The 14442-nt window shown below is 40.9% G+C and overlaps 1 protein-coding gene across 1 annotated transcript in view; it reads left to right on the top strand.

The window, feature by feature from the left end:
* Positions 1-14442, top strand: part of LOC150082410 (calcium-binding protein E63-1-like) — a 121780-nt gene that overhangs the window by 76164 nt on the left and 31174 nt on the right. Inside the window, exon 3 of the mRNA XM_090380555.1 lies at positions 8167-8206. The gene's annotated coding sequence lies outside the window, so the exon portion shown is untranslated. The remainder of the gene's footprint in view (positions 1-8166; positions 8207-14442) is intronic.

Here is a 14442-nt window from a genome sequence, read left to right as displayed (position 1 = left end):
ATTTTGTCTGCAATTAAGGCTATTCTTGGTCGGTTTACTATTTTCTGGATGAAAAACCTGAGTTTCGAGGAGAAAAAAGACACGCAATCTCGCCTGAGACCAACTAACTAAAAATCCCACCCATAAAAGTTCATAGTGCCATTGACGGAATTTGAATTCAGGCCTTCTCCTCCCGATGCGGGAGGATGGCGATTACAACCATTGCGATTCCCTCAAGGACGCAGTCATAACTGAACAGCAACTTTACTTTTTCAATTATTAGTTCAAAGGCAGTGCTTCCAGATGATGTTATCGCTGTGTTCCCTTCTTTCTATTTTTGTATGTCTGCTTCTTTATTTTCAGTTGAAACGTTGATCATGAAATCGGTTCTGGTAATCACGGAACTTGCAATTAGAGCCATTACGATGAATCATGAGGCACGTTTCTTGGGCATAACTTGAACCTTTTGCCCTGAACTTCACCAAGACGTACGTTACGTAATCAAGTTGGAAAATTAGAGGCCTTGTGTACACACGGGCAGCGAGAAACGTACGTGACTTCACACAACATCACACTTTAGCTGCGCCAGCAAAAGTGTACTCTGATCCTTTCCTAATTAGCGGTTTTGAGAAAGAAATCATTTCCTCCGAAGGCGTGACTTCAATTTCAGCTGGTGAAAGCAGCACGCACTCAGATCCAGTCCTGTCGTCCCACATGCAAAGTGTCCATTACTTTGCACATTTTCATTCGCCCTAATGGAAACGATAAGGCGGTTTATTTTTAGTAATTAGGAATTATTACCGGCGACTGACAGTTATTGCCATGACAACTACCAGAAGAACTAAACACGATTCATTTGCACGTGCAAGAGACTTTAGAAAACAGATTTTCGTCTTTTTGTTCATATCTCAGACCTGTTTCAACCTCAAGGCCGAATTAGATAGAGAGAGAGAGAGAGAGAGAGAGAGAGAGAGAGAGAGAGAGAGAGAGAGAGAGAGAGAGATCCTGCAGCGACTAATCAATGAGAGGGCACATTGTGAAAATTGTAAGGGCAGTTCAAACAATTTGAGGGCAGCTAGCAAAAGGTTAGGTTTTCTTAAAAGAGTTAACCGAGAATTCAATCAGTTGGCACTATTCACCTTTCTTTATAAAATTTATGTTAAGTCAGCCCTAGAACTTGCGTCTCAGATCTGATTTCTCCATGCAACACCTCTGTTTCAAAAGTGGGTTAGAATATAATCTTACCAAAAGTGGTGTATATTCCTTGGATTTGAAACGCTGGAAGAAAGAAGTGACAAAGACGATCTTCTCCTTTTAATCAGCTGGTAAATGGTGCCATTAATTTCCCTTTCCTCATCTCGCAAATTTACTTCAACCCACCGAAAAGAGCTTTCAGAAACCATCCACTGCTTAAACCATCCTATGCAAAAAATTATTATGGGTACTACAACTATTATAGCAGGACTGCAAGATCAATCAACAAAGTAAATTTGGAGATTTGTGATATCCTGATACCTGGACACTTCAAGAGGCAAACAAAATTTTTAAACGCATCCGTTATCTTTAAATTGTTTTTTGATTGATATTTATGTACTTTTTCCGTCTTTTTTACCTGATGATTTCTTTTTTATTCCAAGTCTCTGCTTTGATGCTGTGTTATTTTGTTTTTATTGCTGCACCCTACGGCATGTTTGATTGCTGTTTTGTAGCTGTTTAATAAATAAATAAAGCACGCGATCGGATTAGGCAAAAAGACTGAGGTTCTGGATTATAATTTAAAGTTATTCTGAAATTATCACGAATATTTGAAGTTCTATTTCCACTAAAGTACAACGTATAAAAGGGACATCTTGAATCGGTAAGTCTATTGTTTAAATTGGTATTCGATACTACACTGCCCTACCATTAATGTCCGGACACCCTTCCATTGATCACATCCCACCCAAGCACCACATGTCAAAAACAAAGATATATATGCTCATTAGTTGGTTGTTGTAGGTTTTAGTGGCGTCAGCAACTTAGGCCCTATTACACCTCAGTTGCTGATGTCTGTAAATTGCGTGTGTTCTGTGGTCGATTTGCTATTTGCTGGACGAAAAACTCGAGTTTTCTGTAGAAGAAACCACGATACTCTCGCCTACGAGCAACAAACTCAGCCACGTTGTGAAAAAGACCCATAAAAACTCCTCGCGCCATTGACGGGATTCGAACTCGGTCTTTTCCGGTGTGTGAAGGACGGTGATTATACCAACTGTGCTACACCTACGACAGCAAATATGTTCGTAGGGCGTCGAGTAGGCAGTAGTACGAATGCGAATGCAAGATGTAAGTTACGCAAGATGCCGCGATCGATGGAGAATGAAAAAATAAGTCACACAAGCAATCGGTCTGTACAAGTCGCATTTCAACGGCGCTGAAGAACCCTATATCGTCTAATTCGTGATGTGATCTGCAAATGGAAGCGGAACAGTGCTGATAGCGTCACGAAACTACCCGGAAAACCTCCGAAGCTGATGGAACGTGACAGTAGCAAATAAACATACCTTGGAACGCAGATCGACGTTGTCGCAGTACACACATACACAGGCCCACAGTGAGGCGATTGCGACACATGTCAGCACGAACACAGTGAGCAGGACGGTGCATAATATGGGTACCACGGTTATGGAGCAGTCCATAAGCTACTAATTGTCCCGATTAATTCCAGACACCATCTAGCGTAGTGTAAGCCCCCCCCCCCATTCTTGTACCATAAACCAGTGGAGAGCTGTGCTCTGTAGTGACAACTGGTGTGTTTGAATGGTATAAGTAGTAAAAAGACGGGCGTGAGGATGTTCGCGATGATCCAAGAGGTGAGCGCCTGTCAATCTCTGGAAAGGAGGTCAGAGTTTCAAAAGTTGGAGGAAACTGTGGCCAGAGATCGTCGTTTGACCCTCATCATGTCAATGAGTTTGATATGAATAAAGAGACGATTCGTTCGTCAAATTCTGTATGGAGATTTGGGATAAAAGGAAGGTCTGAACATAATTTGTACTGCGCAACCTAATGAGCAGAAGCAATGAAGAGTGTCATCATTCATCATGCGAAGATTTCATCGAGACTTGTGAACCCAATCCTAATATCCTCGACGATGTTATCACTGGAGATGAGTGTTGGGTGTTTCAGTACGAACCAGAAACAAAGCATCAGAGCATGCACTGGACTTCAAAATCAGCAACAAGGCCTAAAAAAGTTTCGTTGACAGAGGTTCAGAATCAAGACTATGTCGATCATGTTTTTGGACAAAGGGTGATTCACAAAAAAAAATGTAGCTGAAGGAGAGAGAGAGTGTGGGTGTGTCAATGCTGCGTTCTACGTATAGGTGCTTCAAAAAATATTGAAGCGCAATTCCTGGATGAGATGAGGCGTATTTCGAGAGAAAGGCAGCTGGTTATTTTTGCACGAAAATGCCCCCACCACACTTGTTGTGAAGACATTTGATGAAACATGGCATTATGCTGATCAACCATCCACCCTAATTTTCGACCTAGTACGTGGACTTCTCCCTCTTTCTCAAGGGGAAACTCTGTTTAAAGAAAGATTTCAGTCGATCTTGAGGCTATAAAGAAAACAGCTGTACTGAATATTATTTCTTTGGACTCCTTCGCTGACTCTTTTCAGAAACTATTAGAACGTTATGAAGGAGTTTGTTTATGCATAAACAAACTCCTTCATACTCTTAGGCATTTAGCCAAGAAATATCTTTTATATTAGAACGTCACTTTGAATAAAAATTAAACCACTTCTGAGCTCCTTTACTTTGTGTTCTTTTTATTGCACCAGTTCTGGAACTTTATTACCACATCTTTGCAAGTTTATTTTAATCCAAACTTTTCTTTTTCCATTAAATTTTAGAAAGGTTGGGTTTCAGATAATTGAAAGGTATAAAATCATTTTGCTTTAAATTGGATTTGAAATAATATCCAGATGTTACAGTGTAGCTCTAATTATAAGAATGGAAATCCGATGTAGGTTTTCCTTCTAGCTAGGAAAATTCATTCTCCTTCGAATTCAGGTAAGTTACTACCCTTGTTATGTGGTATATCTTGAAGAATATTCTTGCCAGTCAAAAAGATTGCTTTCGGAAATGTGGGAGGGAATACGCAGTACTGAAAAAAAGTTGTGTATCCAAATAAGTTTGGATACACAACTTTTAGATTAATTTTTAGATTTACAACTTTTAGATTTAAGACACAATAACGAATCACATATCGCTGTTCAATCTGTATGTCCGACATGGTACTTGCTTCAAAACGATCGTCAGTGACAGGCGGCTAAAAAAAATGACTTCGTGCAACACTAGCTCTACAAGTACTGGCATGCGCACACAGAGTCTGCTCAGCAGCGATCGGGGAGAGCACCTGTAGTGGCGGTTATGGAAAGTCGCGCGGTAAACATAAAATCTTGCACCAGTCCGCGAATTAAATGATCACCCCCCCGTATTTGAATAATACAAAGAATATGAAAAAATGAATACAACACTTAACTGCAAACTCCTGATTATTTCCAATTATCCTTACTATCCATGATTATATTTACCACCTACTCATACTCCCTTTCGTCCTATCCCTAACCCTATATTTACACTTACATATACTGTGTTAAATATGGAACTTTTCGCCAAGAACCATTTTCTTCAGTGTTTCTCACAAGATAACAATATGTTTAATCCTCATATGAATTAATCACAGTATCATATCCACTGTTTATGGTCAAGATGTGCTATGTGTACATTGTGGATCTCCTCCTTAACATCTTCCGGAAGATTCTAAAGACAGGCGCCATACCTGAACTCTGGAAATCTTATCATTCCCCAAAATTGGAAACTCCAAGGCTGCTAAATACTTCCGACCAATGTACAATAGGATGTACTTTGTTAAAAACTTTTGAAAAACTAATACACCCAGTAATTATCCAACATTTTTTTTTTCTCTCACCGACCACCTTACCTCCACACAATTCTACACCACACCACAGGTCCAATACCTCAAATCTCATCGATACTCTCTTCAGAGCACAAAAAGCCCTGAATGACTGAGCTGAACTGGACATTATCTTTTTCGATATTAAATCTGCTTATAATACTGTGTCCATTCATACTCTTTTATATATCCTAAAAGAATATTTAAAGACATCAAACCAAATAGTAAGCCTTTTGGAGTATTTACTACAGCGGAGAGAGTTAACTATAGCAAATGGATCTCACCAAAAAACTATCTATGCAACAAAGGGTATGCCTTAGCAAATAGGTGATGTCGACCACCTCTTTGCAATTCTACTTGAACCATTCCTCGCAGCACATCCAAATTTTAGCTCTTTCGCCGATGACTTAATTTTCTTATTATTATTTCAAACGACCTCAAACAGATTCAAGAAATGAATAATCAAAGCTCAAATCAAATTCAACAATTAATAGACTATTTATAGCTAGCTGGACTCCAATGAAATAATGCCAAGTCAGCCCATATGACAATCACGAAGAGGAAGTTCAAGAATGACATCCGAGTTGTAGTTAATGGCGACACGATTCCAAAAGTTTCATCGCATACTGACCTAGGGCTAACGTGGGATGAAGACTTAAATTTCAAAGATCACTTCCTGAAGACAAAGAAGAAGACCTATGCTGCATTCTCGGCTATCCGCCAGGAGCTCGTAGGCTGCTACACCATCAAACTGATTTGTCAGTACATTAATAGGTGTCTCACTCCAATATCTCTATATGCCTCTGAATTCAGGTCCTCTGCACCTGCCTCTCAGTGTAACAGATTCCTTACGATGGAATACTGGATTCTGCAGTGGCTCAACCGTCTGGGGAAGGAACCCGTTCACCATCTCGAAATCCTTCTAGTCAATCTAGGAATGATCCCCTGGAAACTCAGTGTTCTCAAAAAAAAAAAAAAAAAAATCTGTGCACATTCTCTAAGCTGCTAACCTGCCAGATCGATGCCCCATCGATGGAAGATATTATCTCACTCCCAAAAGCAAGGAATAGAAACCAGAACCGGCACCCTCCACTTAGGGTGAAGCTAACCGGGACTACCTAAAAGGAATGTTCCCCCGTGTAACATGATTGAACACCTTCTCCATAGATCCAATTAAGTTTGGAGAAAACAGAAGATACAGAAGCCAAATTATGGACCAACGAAATCTGGACCAAATCAGCAGAATTACTATAAAATGTGAGCTTTATTTATATGAGAAATTGAATAATTTAATTCAAAAATATACCGAAAAAGCTAAGCAGATTGCAAAGACAATTAGAGAAGAATGATATGTAGATCAAGCTGTATATATAATTACAATATAAATTTAACAATTTATCAATTTATTTTAAAGTCCATCGTTACTCACTATTAGGTAAATATAATTTTCTGGTTAAGTGTTTCTCTCTCTCTCTCTCTCTCTCTCTCTCTCTCTCTCTCTCTCTCTCTCTCTCTCTCTCTCTCTCTCTCTCTCTCTCTCTCTCTCTCCTATCCGGAGAAATTTTACAGATCATCATGTTTTATGTTTATAGAAGTCTGGATTTAAGCAATCTCAGCATCTGCAACTGACATCTAGAAAAAAAAAAATCCCTCTCCCAATTACAACAATTTTCTTATTTTAGTTTAGCAAATCAGAATTGCAGTAACCAGTACAGTATACCAAAACCATATCAATACCAATGCCTGCACCTCGCAGAAAAATTCACGGCCAATCTTCTGCGCCACCTTAGCTTTCATAGAACTCGCTCGTATCATATTCATGCCCATTCTTACTCTTAAACTACGTACTCCACTGCATTTAACTGGTCCATCCTACGCCAAGTTTTCTTGGTGGACTTCACTTCTTTCTTCATCCGCGTACAGCGTGCACTCGCGGCTTATGTGATTTTTCACTAAAACTTTGCTCTTTTCTTCTCCCCATCACTCCATACTACACTACTGCCAATCTTCGATTATCTTAACCAGCAGCACCTTCCAGCAGCCACTTCAACGCGTCACCAATGTACTCCCATAACTCCCAACTGCATTTGCTCTCTCTCTCTCTCTCTCTCTCTCTCTCTCTCTCTCTCTCTGTCTCTCATAGTGTAGTCGGATTTTCGCGTCTTTACGTTACGATCGAGAATTGACGGTCTCTTTCATCTCGTTTTTACTTTTTTTCCAATTCTGCCTCCCACTTCCTTGCTTGAATGTCCTCACACGGGCACCACTTTGCCCCAACCGTTATAAATTATAATTCTCGTGTTTACTACGTACAGCATGGTTTACTCTCAAAGTGCTTATTTCTTTCCCCCTTTAATGTCGCCCCTATCACCGGCGACGTTCCCTCAACAACCAGAAAAAAAAAAAAAAAAAACACATTTTCTTCCGTTTTTAAAAATTACAAGGGGTCTGCTGATTGCTTCCCATTAAACCAGTCTGCGCGTGTAGCACAGTGGTATCGCCACCGTCCTCCCCACACCGGGTGGAAAAGGCCCGGGTTCGAATCCCGTCAATAACGTGAGGAACTTTAGGGGGCTTTTTTCACTCCGATAAAAAAAACCACCAGAAACTGGGTTTTTTGTCGTCCAACAAACAGGCAAATCGACCAGAGAACACACGCAATTTACAGACAAATAAATATATGGGTAGATGTAATCATTTACGGGGAACCCTAATATCATAAATTTTAACCAAGCCTAATCTTTCTTCTACCATTTCACATATCCGTCCTCTCCAAAACAATAAAATTACAATATATAAACATAATATCAAGTTTATGTAAGAATTGTATCTTACAGTTCTATCTCATTCAGAAATCTTCTACACCTTTCTGGAATATTCTAGAAATTTCTTGAATATTTCTTCAATCGCGTGTGTTGAAGCCGAGTTTCTGGGAGAAAAACCAAGCTACCCTCGCCTCAGACCGAATAACTCAATAACGTTGTGAAAAACGCCCATAAAAATTGCTCTCGGCATTCACAGGAATCGAACTCAGGTTTTTTCCACTGGGTGTGGGGAGGACTTTATAGAAGCAAATGCACAATAATTAACCTTAACTCAATAATCCCAAAATCCAAATACCTCAGAAATGGCAGATTTCTTTTATCGCAACTGGTTTAAAAACTTTTATAAATCTATGAAATGAATAGAAACGTGTTGCTTCACTGATTTTTTCGTTTTTCTTTAGGACCCAGTCCGCTCCGGATTGACAGATTCTCAAATAACAGGTAAGTAAATTGAAATTTCTAATTTCCTTTTTAAGTAGATTTGGCTCTTTGTCGTGCGATTATTTATCACAACGATCTCCTTCCGCTCGAAATTCGCATGAAAAAAAAAAAAAAAAAAAATGTTATGGTTATAGAACTGCCCTCTCCGAATCATGTACGACGCCTCAACTGACAGCACGGCAGTTGCCTTCGTGCGATGAGGAACTTCGTAGAATCACTTCGCGAGTCGTGGAGTCCAGAAATGCACGCAACACACACACTGGCAAAATACTTAAATATTAAAGCAAACTGCAAGAACGTGTAGGAAAACTGCGGTGGCAAGCCGCCAAGTTATTTATAAAATCACCCCCTCCCACCATAAAATGAAATGTCAAAACGGACGTGATGTTGGCAACGGAAAGCCGCCCGCTGCACCTCCCACACTCTACTCCAAGAAGAAATGAATGGGCGCAGTTCTCCGGTATTCCATTGTGGTTTTGGAAACTTCGTTTAAATCTTTGCTCGTGTAATTCTCTTCTGTTATTGGATAATTACTGGAATTTTTGGAGAAAGCCCTCGGGGGGCGCCGTTACCTAAGAGGGCTTTCTCCAAATACATTGCCCTCAGGGCCTAACTGTCTACCAACTTCGAGGAGGGGGCCCAAAGTGTTCTCTCTCAGTCCTCTGTTGGTTTTGAATGACAATTATCTTGTATATTTGGACCACAAAAAACTAAAATGGTCGCACGAGCGAAAATTAAATAAAGTACAGTTTATCATCAAAAGTATTCGGACGCAAACTTTAATGTTCGCTTTTGCTCTTTGTAAAGAAGCCTTGAATAGCATAATAACTGTAAAATGATAAAACCAAAATATCGTGAAAAGGTAGCTGCAAAAAGTACTTTTAATTCAAAAATCTAATACACAATAATATCATCTTTGAAGTGTGTAATGACCTCAACCGTCATGGGCATACTTTCTTCCGATTGGTGTCGATCGGACTTGTCCTCTCTTTTTCCTGCAAAACAGCCGTTTTGACCACAACCTAATCCAAAGCTCCAATTGGTTATATTTTATTCAGTGAGTTTGGACAAACACAAGCTGCCAGTCCAACTTTTCGATGCAATTTTCCACAAACTAGTCCTGTATAGCGCAGAGCGTTGTTTTCTTGATACTAGCAGGATCCGTCCTCGTGGGTACATTGGTAGAATCGCCGTCCTCCCAAACACCGGGTGGAAAAGACCTGGGTTCAAGTCATGTCGATAGCGTGAGGAATTTTTATGAGTCTTTTTCACAGCGTGGCTCAGTTAGTCGGCGAAGGTAGCAAGGTTTTTTCTCCCGGAAACTCGGTTTTTCGTGAACAAAACAGAAAACCAACCTCAGAATACACGCAATTTACAGACAATTTACAGACAATATACACGGAGCATCATGGCCTTAGTCGCCGATGCTCCTAAAACCCAACAACAACAACAACAAACAGGATCCGTTTAGACCATGGGCTTCATGGTTTCAGGACAAAGTCCAAAGCAGCTGAAACAGCTCCATACCATCAATCCTCCTCCACTAAAATTCATGGTCGGGCAGTCTGTGGAAAACATCATGGATCCGCATCGTTCTATGATGGCTCGATGTTTAAGCCTCAAGTATCCTCTTTACGATTCGACCGTTTGGAAAATTCAAACCAATTGCAGTTGGCAGCACAGAGAAGTTTCTGATGTGGCATCCAATTACTGCCCCGCCTCTAAATCTGTTAAGGTCGCCCAAGACCCATACTGGCTTATAATGAACTGCCTTCAAACACCTAGATCTACTGGAAGGGTGTTCGAATACCCTTCATCGTATCGCATATAATACAATGAAATAGTTGAAAACATCACAGATTAAAATAAAATATTACTAATGCCAAAATAATGCCCAGAAGCTTGAGTAGCATTTTCCAATAAAATTAATAAATAAATAAAACCTCATTCGCGAACCCCCCATCCACCTTTTCTACTTTCAGAGCCTTCTTCCTTAGCTCACCCTTCAAAACCTTTTTCGCCTTTTTCTAATACAGTCACGAAAATGCCTCGTGAAAGCAGTTCTGTTCACTCTTTATCTCCTGCAGTGCGAGAGACAGACCGACGTCCCTAATCTCCTGGAGACATCCTTGGTATTTTTAAAATTGAAAGCATTAAAAACAACCCGCAACGAAATTGAAATGAAATTAGAGAGAATGAAAAACGGAATCGTTCGCCATGGAGATTTTCCTGATTGTACTGTGGTGACTCTTTCTTAGGAAGTAATTAGAGATAACGTATTTTGAGAGAGACAGAGAGCCTACAAAGATTTAAGGATAAATCGTCTTCAAAGAAACGAACCTTGTGGACAGTGTTTAGTGTTCTTCGTGGGGTATTCAATTAGAACACGTTCGTCACGCGACAGTTGTCAGCAGGATGTGGCACAGTACTCTGTGGAGGCCAGAGATTTAAACGTATATAGCAGTGATTTATACCGTTGTATCTCTGGCCATTTAGCCGTTGGGCCCCTGGTGGGACCACTTAGCCACGAGGAAGCATGTCAGGCACTCAGTAGAGTGTTATAATACTCTTTTTTAGGCCCTTGCCACTAAAATATTCTAGCCCTGCCAGAATATTTTAGTGGCAAGGGTCTAAAAAAAAAAAAAAACATGGGGACGTTGAAGGTTAAGTTATAGCCAAGAAATTTAGGTCGAGGTACACTTAGTTAATTAGAATTTTGCATTTTAGAATTTACAATTTAATTAGGGTTTTACATCGGGCAAGTTAGAGTAGGGGGAAGACAAGACTGGGGGAACAGGCAGAAGTATGAGGACGATAGGGAAAGCGACCCAAAACAAGGGCAGTGAGGACAAGCCAAGCCCCACCAGAGGGCAGAGAGGGGTGGCGAGGAGGAAAGGAGAGAGGGACTTGTCCACCCCCACTTCGCCAGAGAAGGAGGGAGTTCAAAGTGAGCGAGGCTAGCGCATCACATTCAGGATGCCACAATGGCAGCGCAAGCAGCCGGTCAGCTGCAATCACACTCGCTGGAAGGATGTTCAATCCGTTCTCACAGCTTCAAGACCGGTTAGTCCAGTTTAGGGCGTCAAGAGAGTTGGTCACTCATGGGACAAATGTCCCTTCCATGGAGACAGTCATGTACAGTTTGTAGCTCGGGAGTTCTTGAGATGTCTGGCTGGAGGGTTGGTCTCAACCTTTCTGGTCTTAGTCAGATGGATGTTATCGTTGTTCCAGTGGTAGGGATCTTCTTCTTGTGAAGAGCTCCTGGCAGTATTTCCAAAGGCCTTGTACTCTCTGTCGTTATCCAACAATTATTATTATTATTATTTTTATTATTAAGCTTGATTTCACTCCCTATTCAGCTGGTTGTCTATAAGGGTGCGCCTGATCTTTTGGATTGAAGTTAATTTTATTAATCAGAATGCAACGAATGTCCTCGTACAAGGGGCAGTCATACATTAAATGATTCCAACTCTCATCCTTTCTGCAGTGGCAATCATACACTAAGTGACTTCAACTCTCCTGCTCTCTCTGCAGTGGCAGAAGGGATCATCAATAATCCCAAGAGTTGAGAGCGTGGCTCTGATGGATTCGTTTCCTGTAAGCATGAAAGTTGAGTGCAGGCCCGGGGAAGAACCATGGAGGAGACTTCGGATACATTTTGATGATTTTTGGGATAAATTTCCTAGCCCATCTGTTTTGCCAGGTCTTCTGTAGATGGAGGTTAAGGTGCTTCTTCTCAACCTTTTGTTGGTTGGATCAATGGTATACTTACAATAAAATAAAAATAATTACATTTAGGCCACTGGAATAATTAAATTCATCTGCCGTGCTGCATGTCTTATGTCTGTTAATTGCGTGTGTTCTATGGTCGATTTGTCTGTTTTTCTGGACGAAAAACCCCAGATTCAAAGGGGGGGGGGGGACCTTTCTATCAGCGCCTGAGCCACGGAGTGAAAAAAACCCGCGTAATCGACGGGATTCGAATCCGGGCCTTTTCCACGCGGTGTGGGGAGAACAGTGACGATTCAACTGTGCTACCCACGCAGACAATGGTGTACTTCCAGTTGTATGTGTGTAATTTTCGTGAATTTTGGCATTTCGAGTAATCAAAAAAAAACCCTCTGGGGTGGATTCTGTCGCTGGCCGAAGTATGAGGAAAATATTTCCCAACAGGAACCTTTATGGGACATTTTTCTCCTCGTGATCAAGATTAATCGATCTCACTTAAGTTTTTCAACCAGAAATAGACAAATCATTCATCAAAATACAGTTTCGGGGTTTGCACAGTGAGCCCAGTTGCGGTATTGAGTGTACGATTCTCCCGTCGCAGGTCCATACGCGCTTTAGGTCAGGTTGCTAAGCAACTGTTTGCCGTCATCTCGCACAATTAGACGGACAATCAGGATCGAACAGTTTAAGGTAGCTTTTGGCGTGCTCGAACTTCTCGAGCAATTTCCTTAAAGAGCGTGTCTTTTGAAGTTTTCCGATTTATCGGATTCTCCGGTGGTGTTGTTTACCATCGGCTCCGCGCATTATCCTTTTGAGCACGAGGATGCGGAGCGATGCACGTTAGCCCAAGACAGCCGTTGTGAAAGGGCTCGTTTATGGGGTGCGGATCGATGCTGTCTTCCCTTCGGAGAGAGGGGGTGTTCTGTTGTGGCTCGTTAGCCCGTTGTTACTCTGTTCCTGATGGACGGCATCGCTGGAGTACCATTTCCGACATTAATCACTTTTCTTTCATCACCGCGCATAGTTTACGATCACGTGAACGGTAATTTTCGTACAACAGTCGCTACGGTTCTTACTCTTCCGTCTAAAACGGTGAAGGGGGGTAATGAAAAGCTGCCGGATGCTTCAGACGCACGTAGTTAATCATTTCCCCGCAGCCGAAATTTACTTCCTCTTTCCCATCCTCCACTTTTCTCTTTGACAGAGGAGTGTCGCTCGAGACAACGATGGGTGTTAATTGGCACCTGTCTGGAAAGTTCATATCCTGTCAGTGTTGCGAAGAACATTTCAGGTACTTTCACGAAGGACTGTGCTAGCTGGTCACAGAAAATGCACCCTGTTTTTTCATCCCGCAAGCACATAAAATAGCCTACGAACACTTGAGCACACGACATCCCATGGACTGAGAGGACTCGGTAATAACGATTAACATCCTCAATTCCAGCCAAATGTGTATATCTTCAGGTATCACTTCCAGCTTCTTAACAGGGCCTTCTATTTATGATACCCAAAGCATGGTTTTCCGCAGTTTTTTTTTTTTTCTTTATTATTTTGTCTGCGGTTCTCAATAACTGGACAAAGGGATACATGAAAGGGTACAGAGCCGCCCCCTTATCCGAAGATCTATCTCTAATTTCAGTTTAAACATCCTTCTAGACATCATATGTCCAGAGTACAGCACTTTCTACAGGTCCATCCTCTCCACCGCCAAGAAACACTTCTTGGAATTCCAATACAATTATTATTTATTTTGGTTTATTCGAGCATATTCCTTACGCCGTCCATTGCGGGGTTTCGATAGCTGGTTAGCATCCACTGGCGAATGGAAGAATTCTTAAGGGACTCTTCGGTTCGGTTGAAGATCTCGGGCCGACTACAGTCATTCTGGAATTTTCAGTGTCAAATGGGAACAGGGTATGATTTCAACAAAGATACCCCAATTATTTTCTTCAGGAGACAGACAAGTCGGCCTTCAGGACACACACTATTCACCGATACAATATATTGATGCAAAACTAATCAACCAAATTCCGTTTTTCAGAAATATATTTGGTAACCAGAATGGAAATTATGTTTATTCCAATCGAGAGTATTCGTCCTCTTGGAGATCAGAAAAAACGTTGAAAGTTTCTTATGGCTGCTGGTTTGCTAAAGAAAATAAACCCGCTTTCCATGTTGCAGAAGTCCATTGCCGCCTAAAGGTTTAGAACATTTTTCTTAATTTTCAAAGTCTCTTTTAAAATAGGAACAACTTGTTTACCAACTTTTATTAAAATATATTCTGTTATATATAAAAATTAAAAAAAAAAACTTAAAATAATATTCAAGAAATTCTAGAATATTAAAAAATATTCCAGAAAGGTGTAAAAGACTCCCGAATGTGGTAGAACGTTGTACATGATTGCAGAATATTCTACAAAGTGGGAGTATTGATTCAATATTACAGAAGATTGCAGATGATTCTAGAATGCTTTGTGAATTTGTCAACTGCCGCAACGCATCTGAGA

The sequence above is a fragment of the Mastigoproctus giganteus genome, chromosome 8, assembly GCF_048544385.1.
Source record: "Mastigoproctus giganteus isolate SK-2022 chromosome 8, ASM4854438v1, whole genome shotgun sequence".
Lineage (NCBI taxonomy): Eukaryota > Metazoa > Arthropoda > Arachnida > Uropygi > Thelyphonidae > Mastigoproctus > Mastigoproctus giganteus.
Note: the sequence above shows the minus strand (reverse complement) of the source record. Positions and strands in the feature narration are given on the sequence as shown.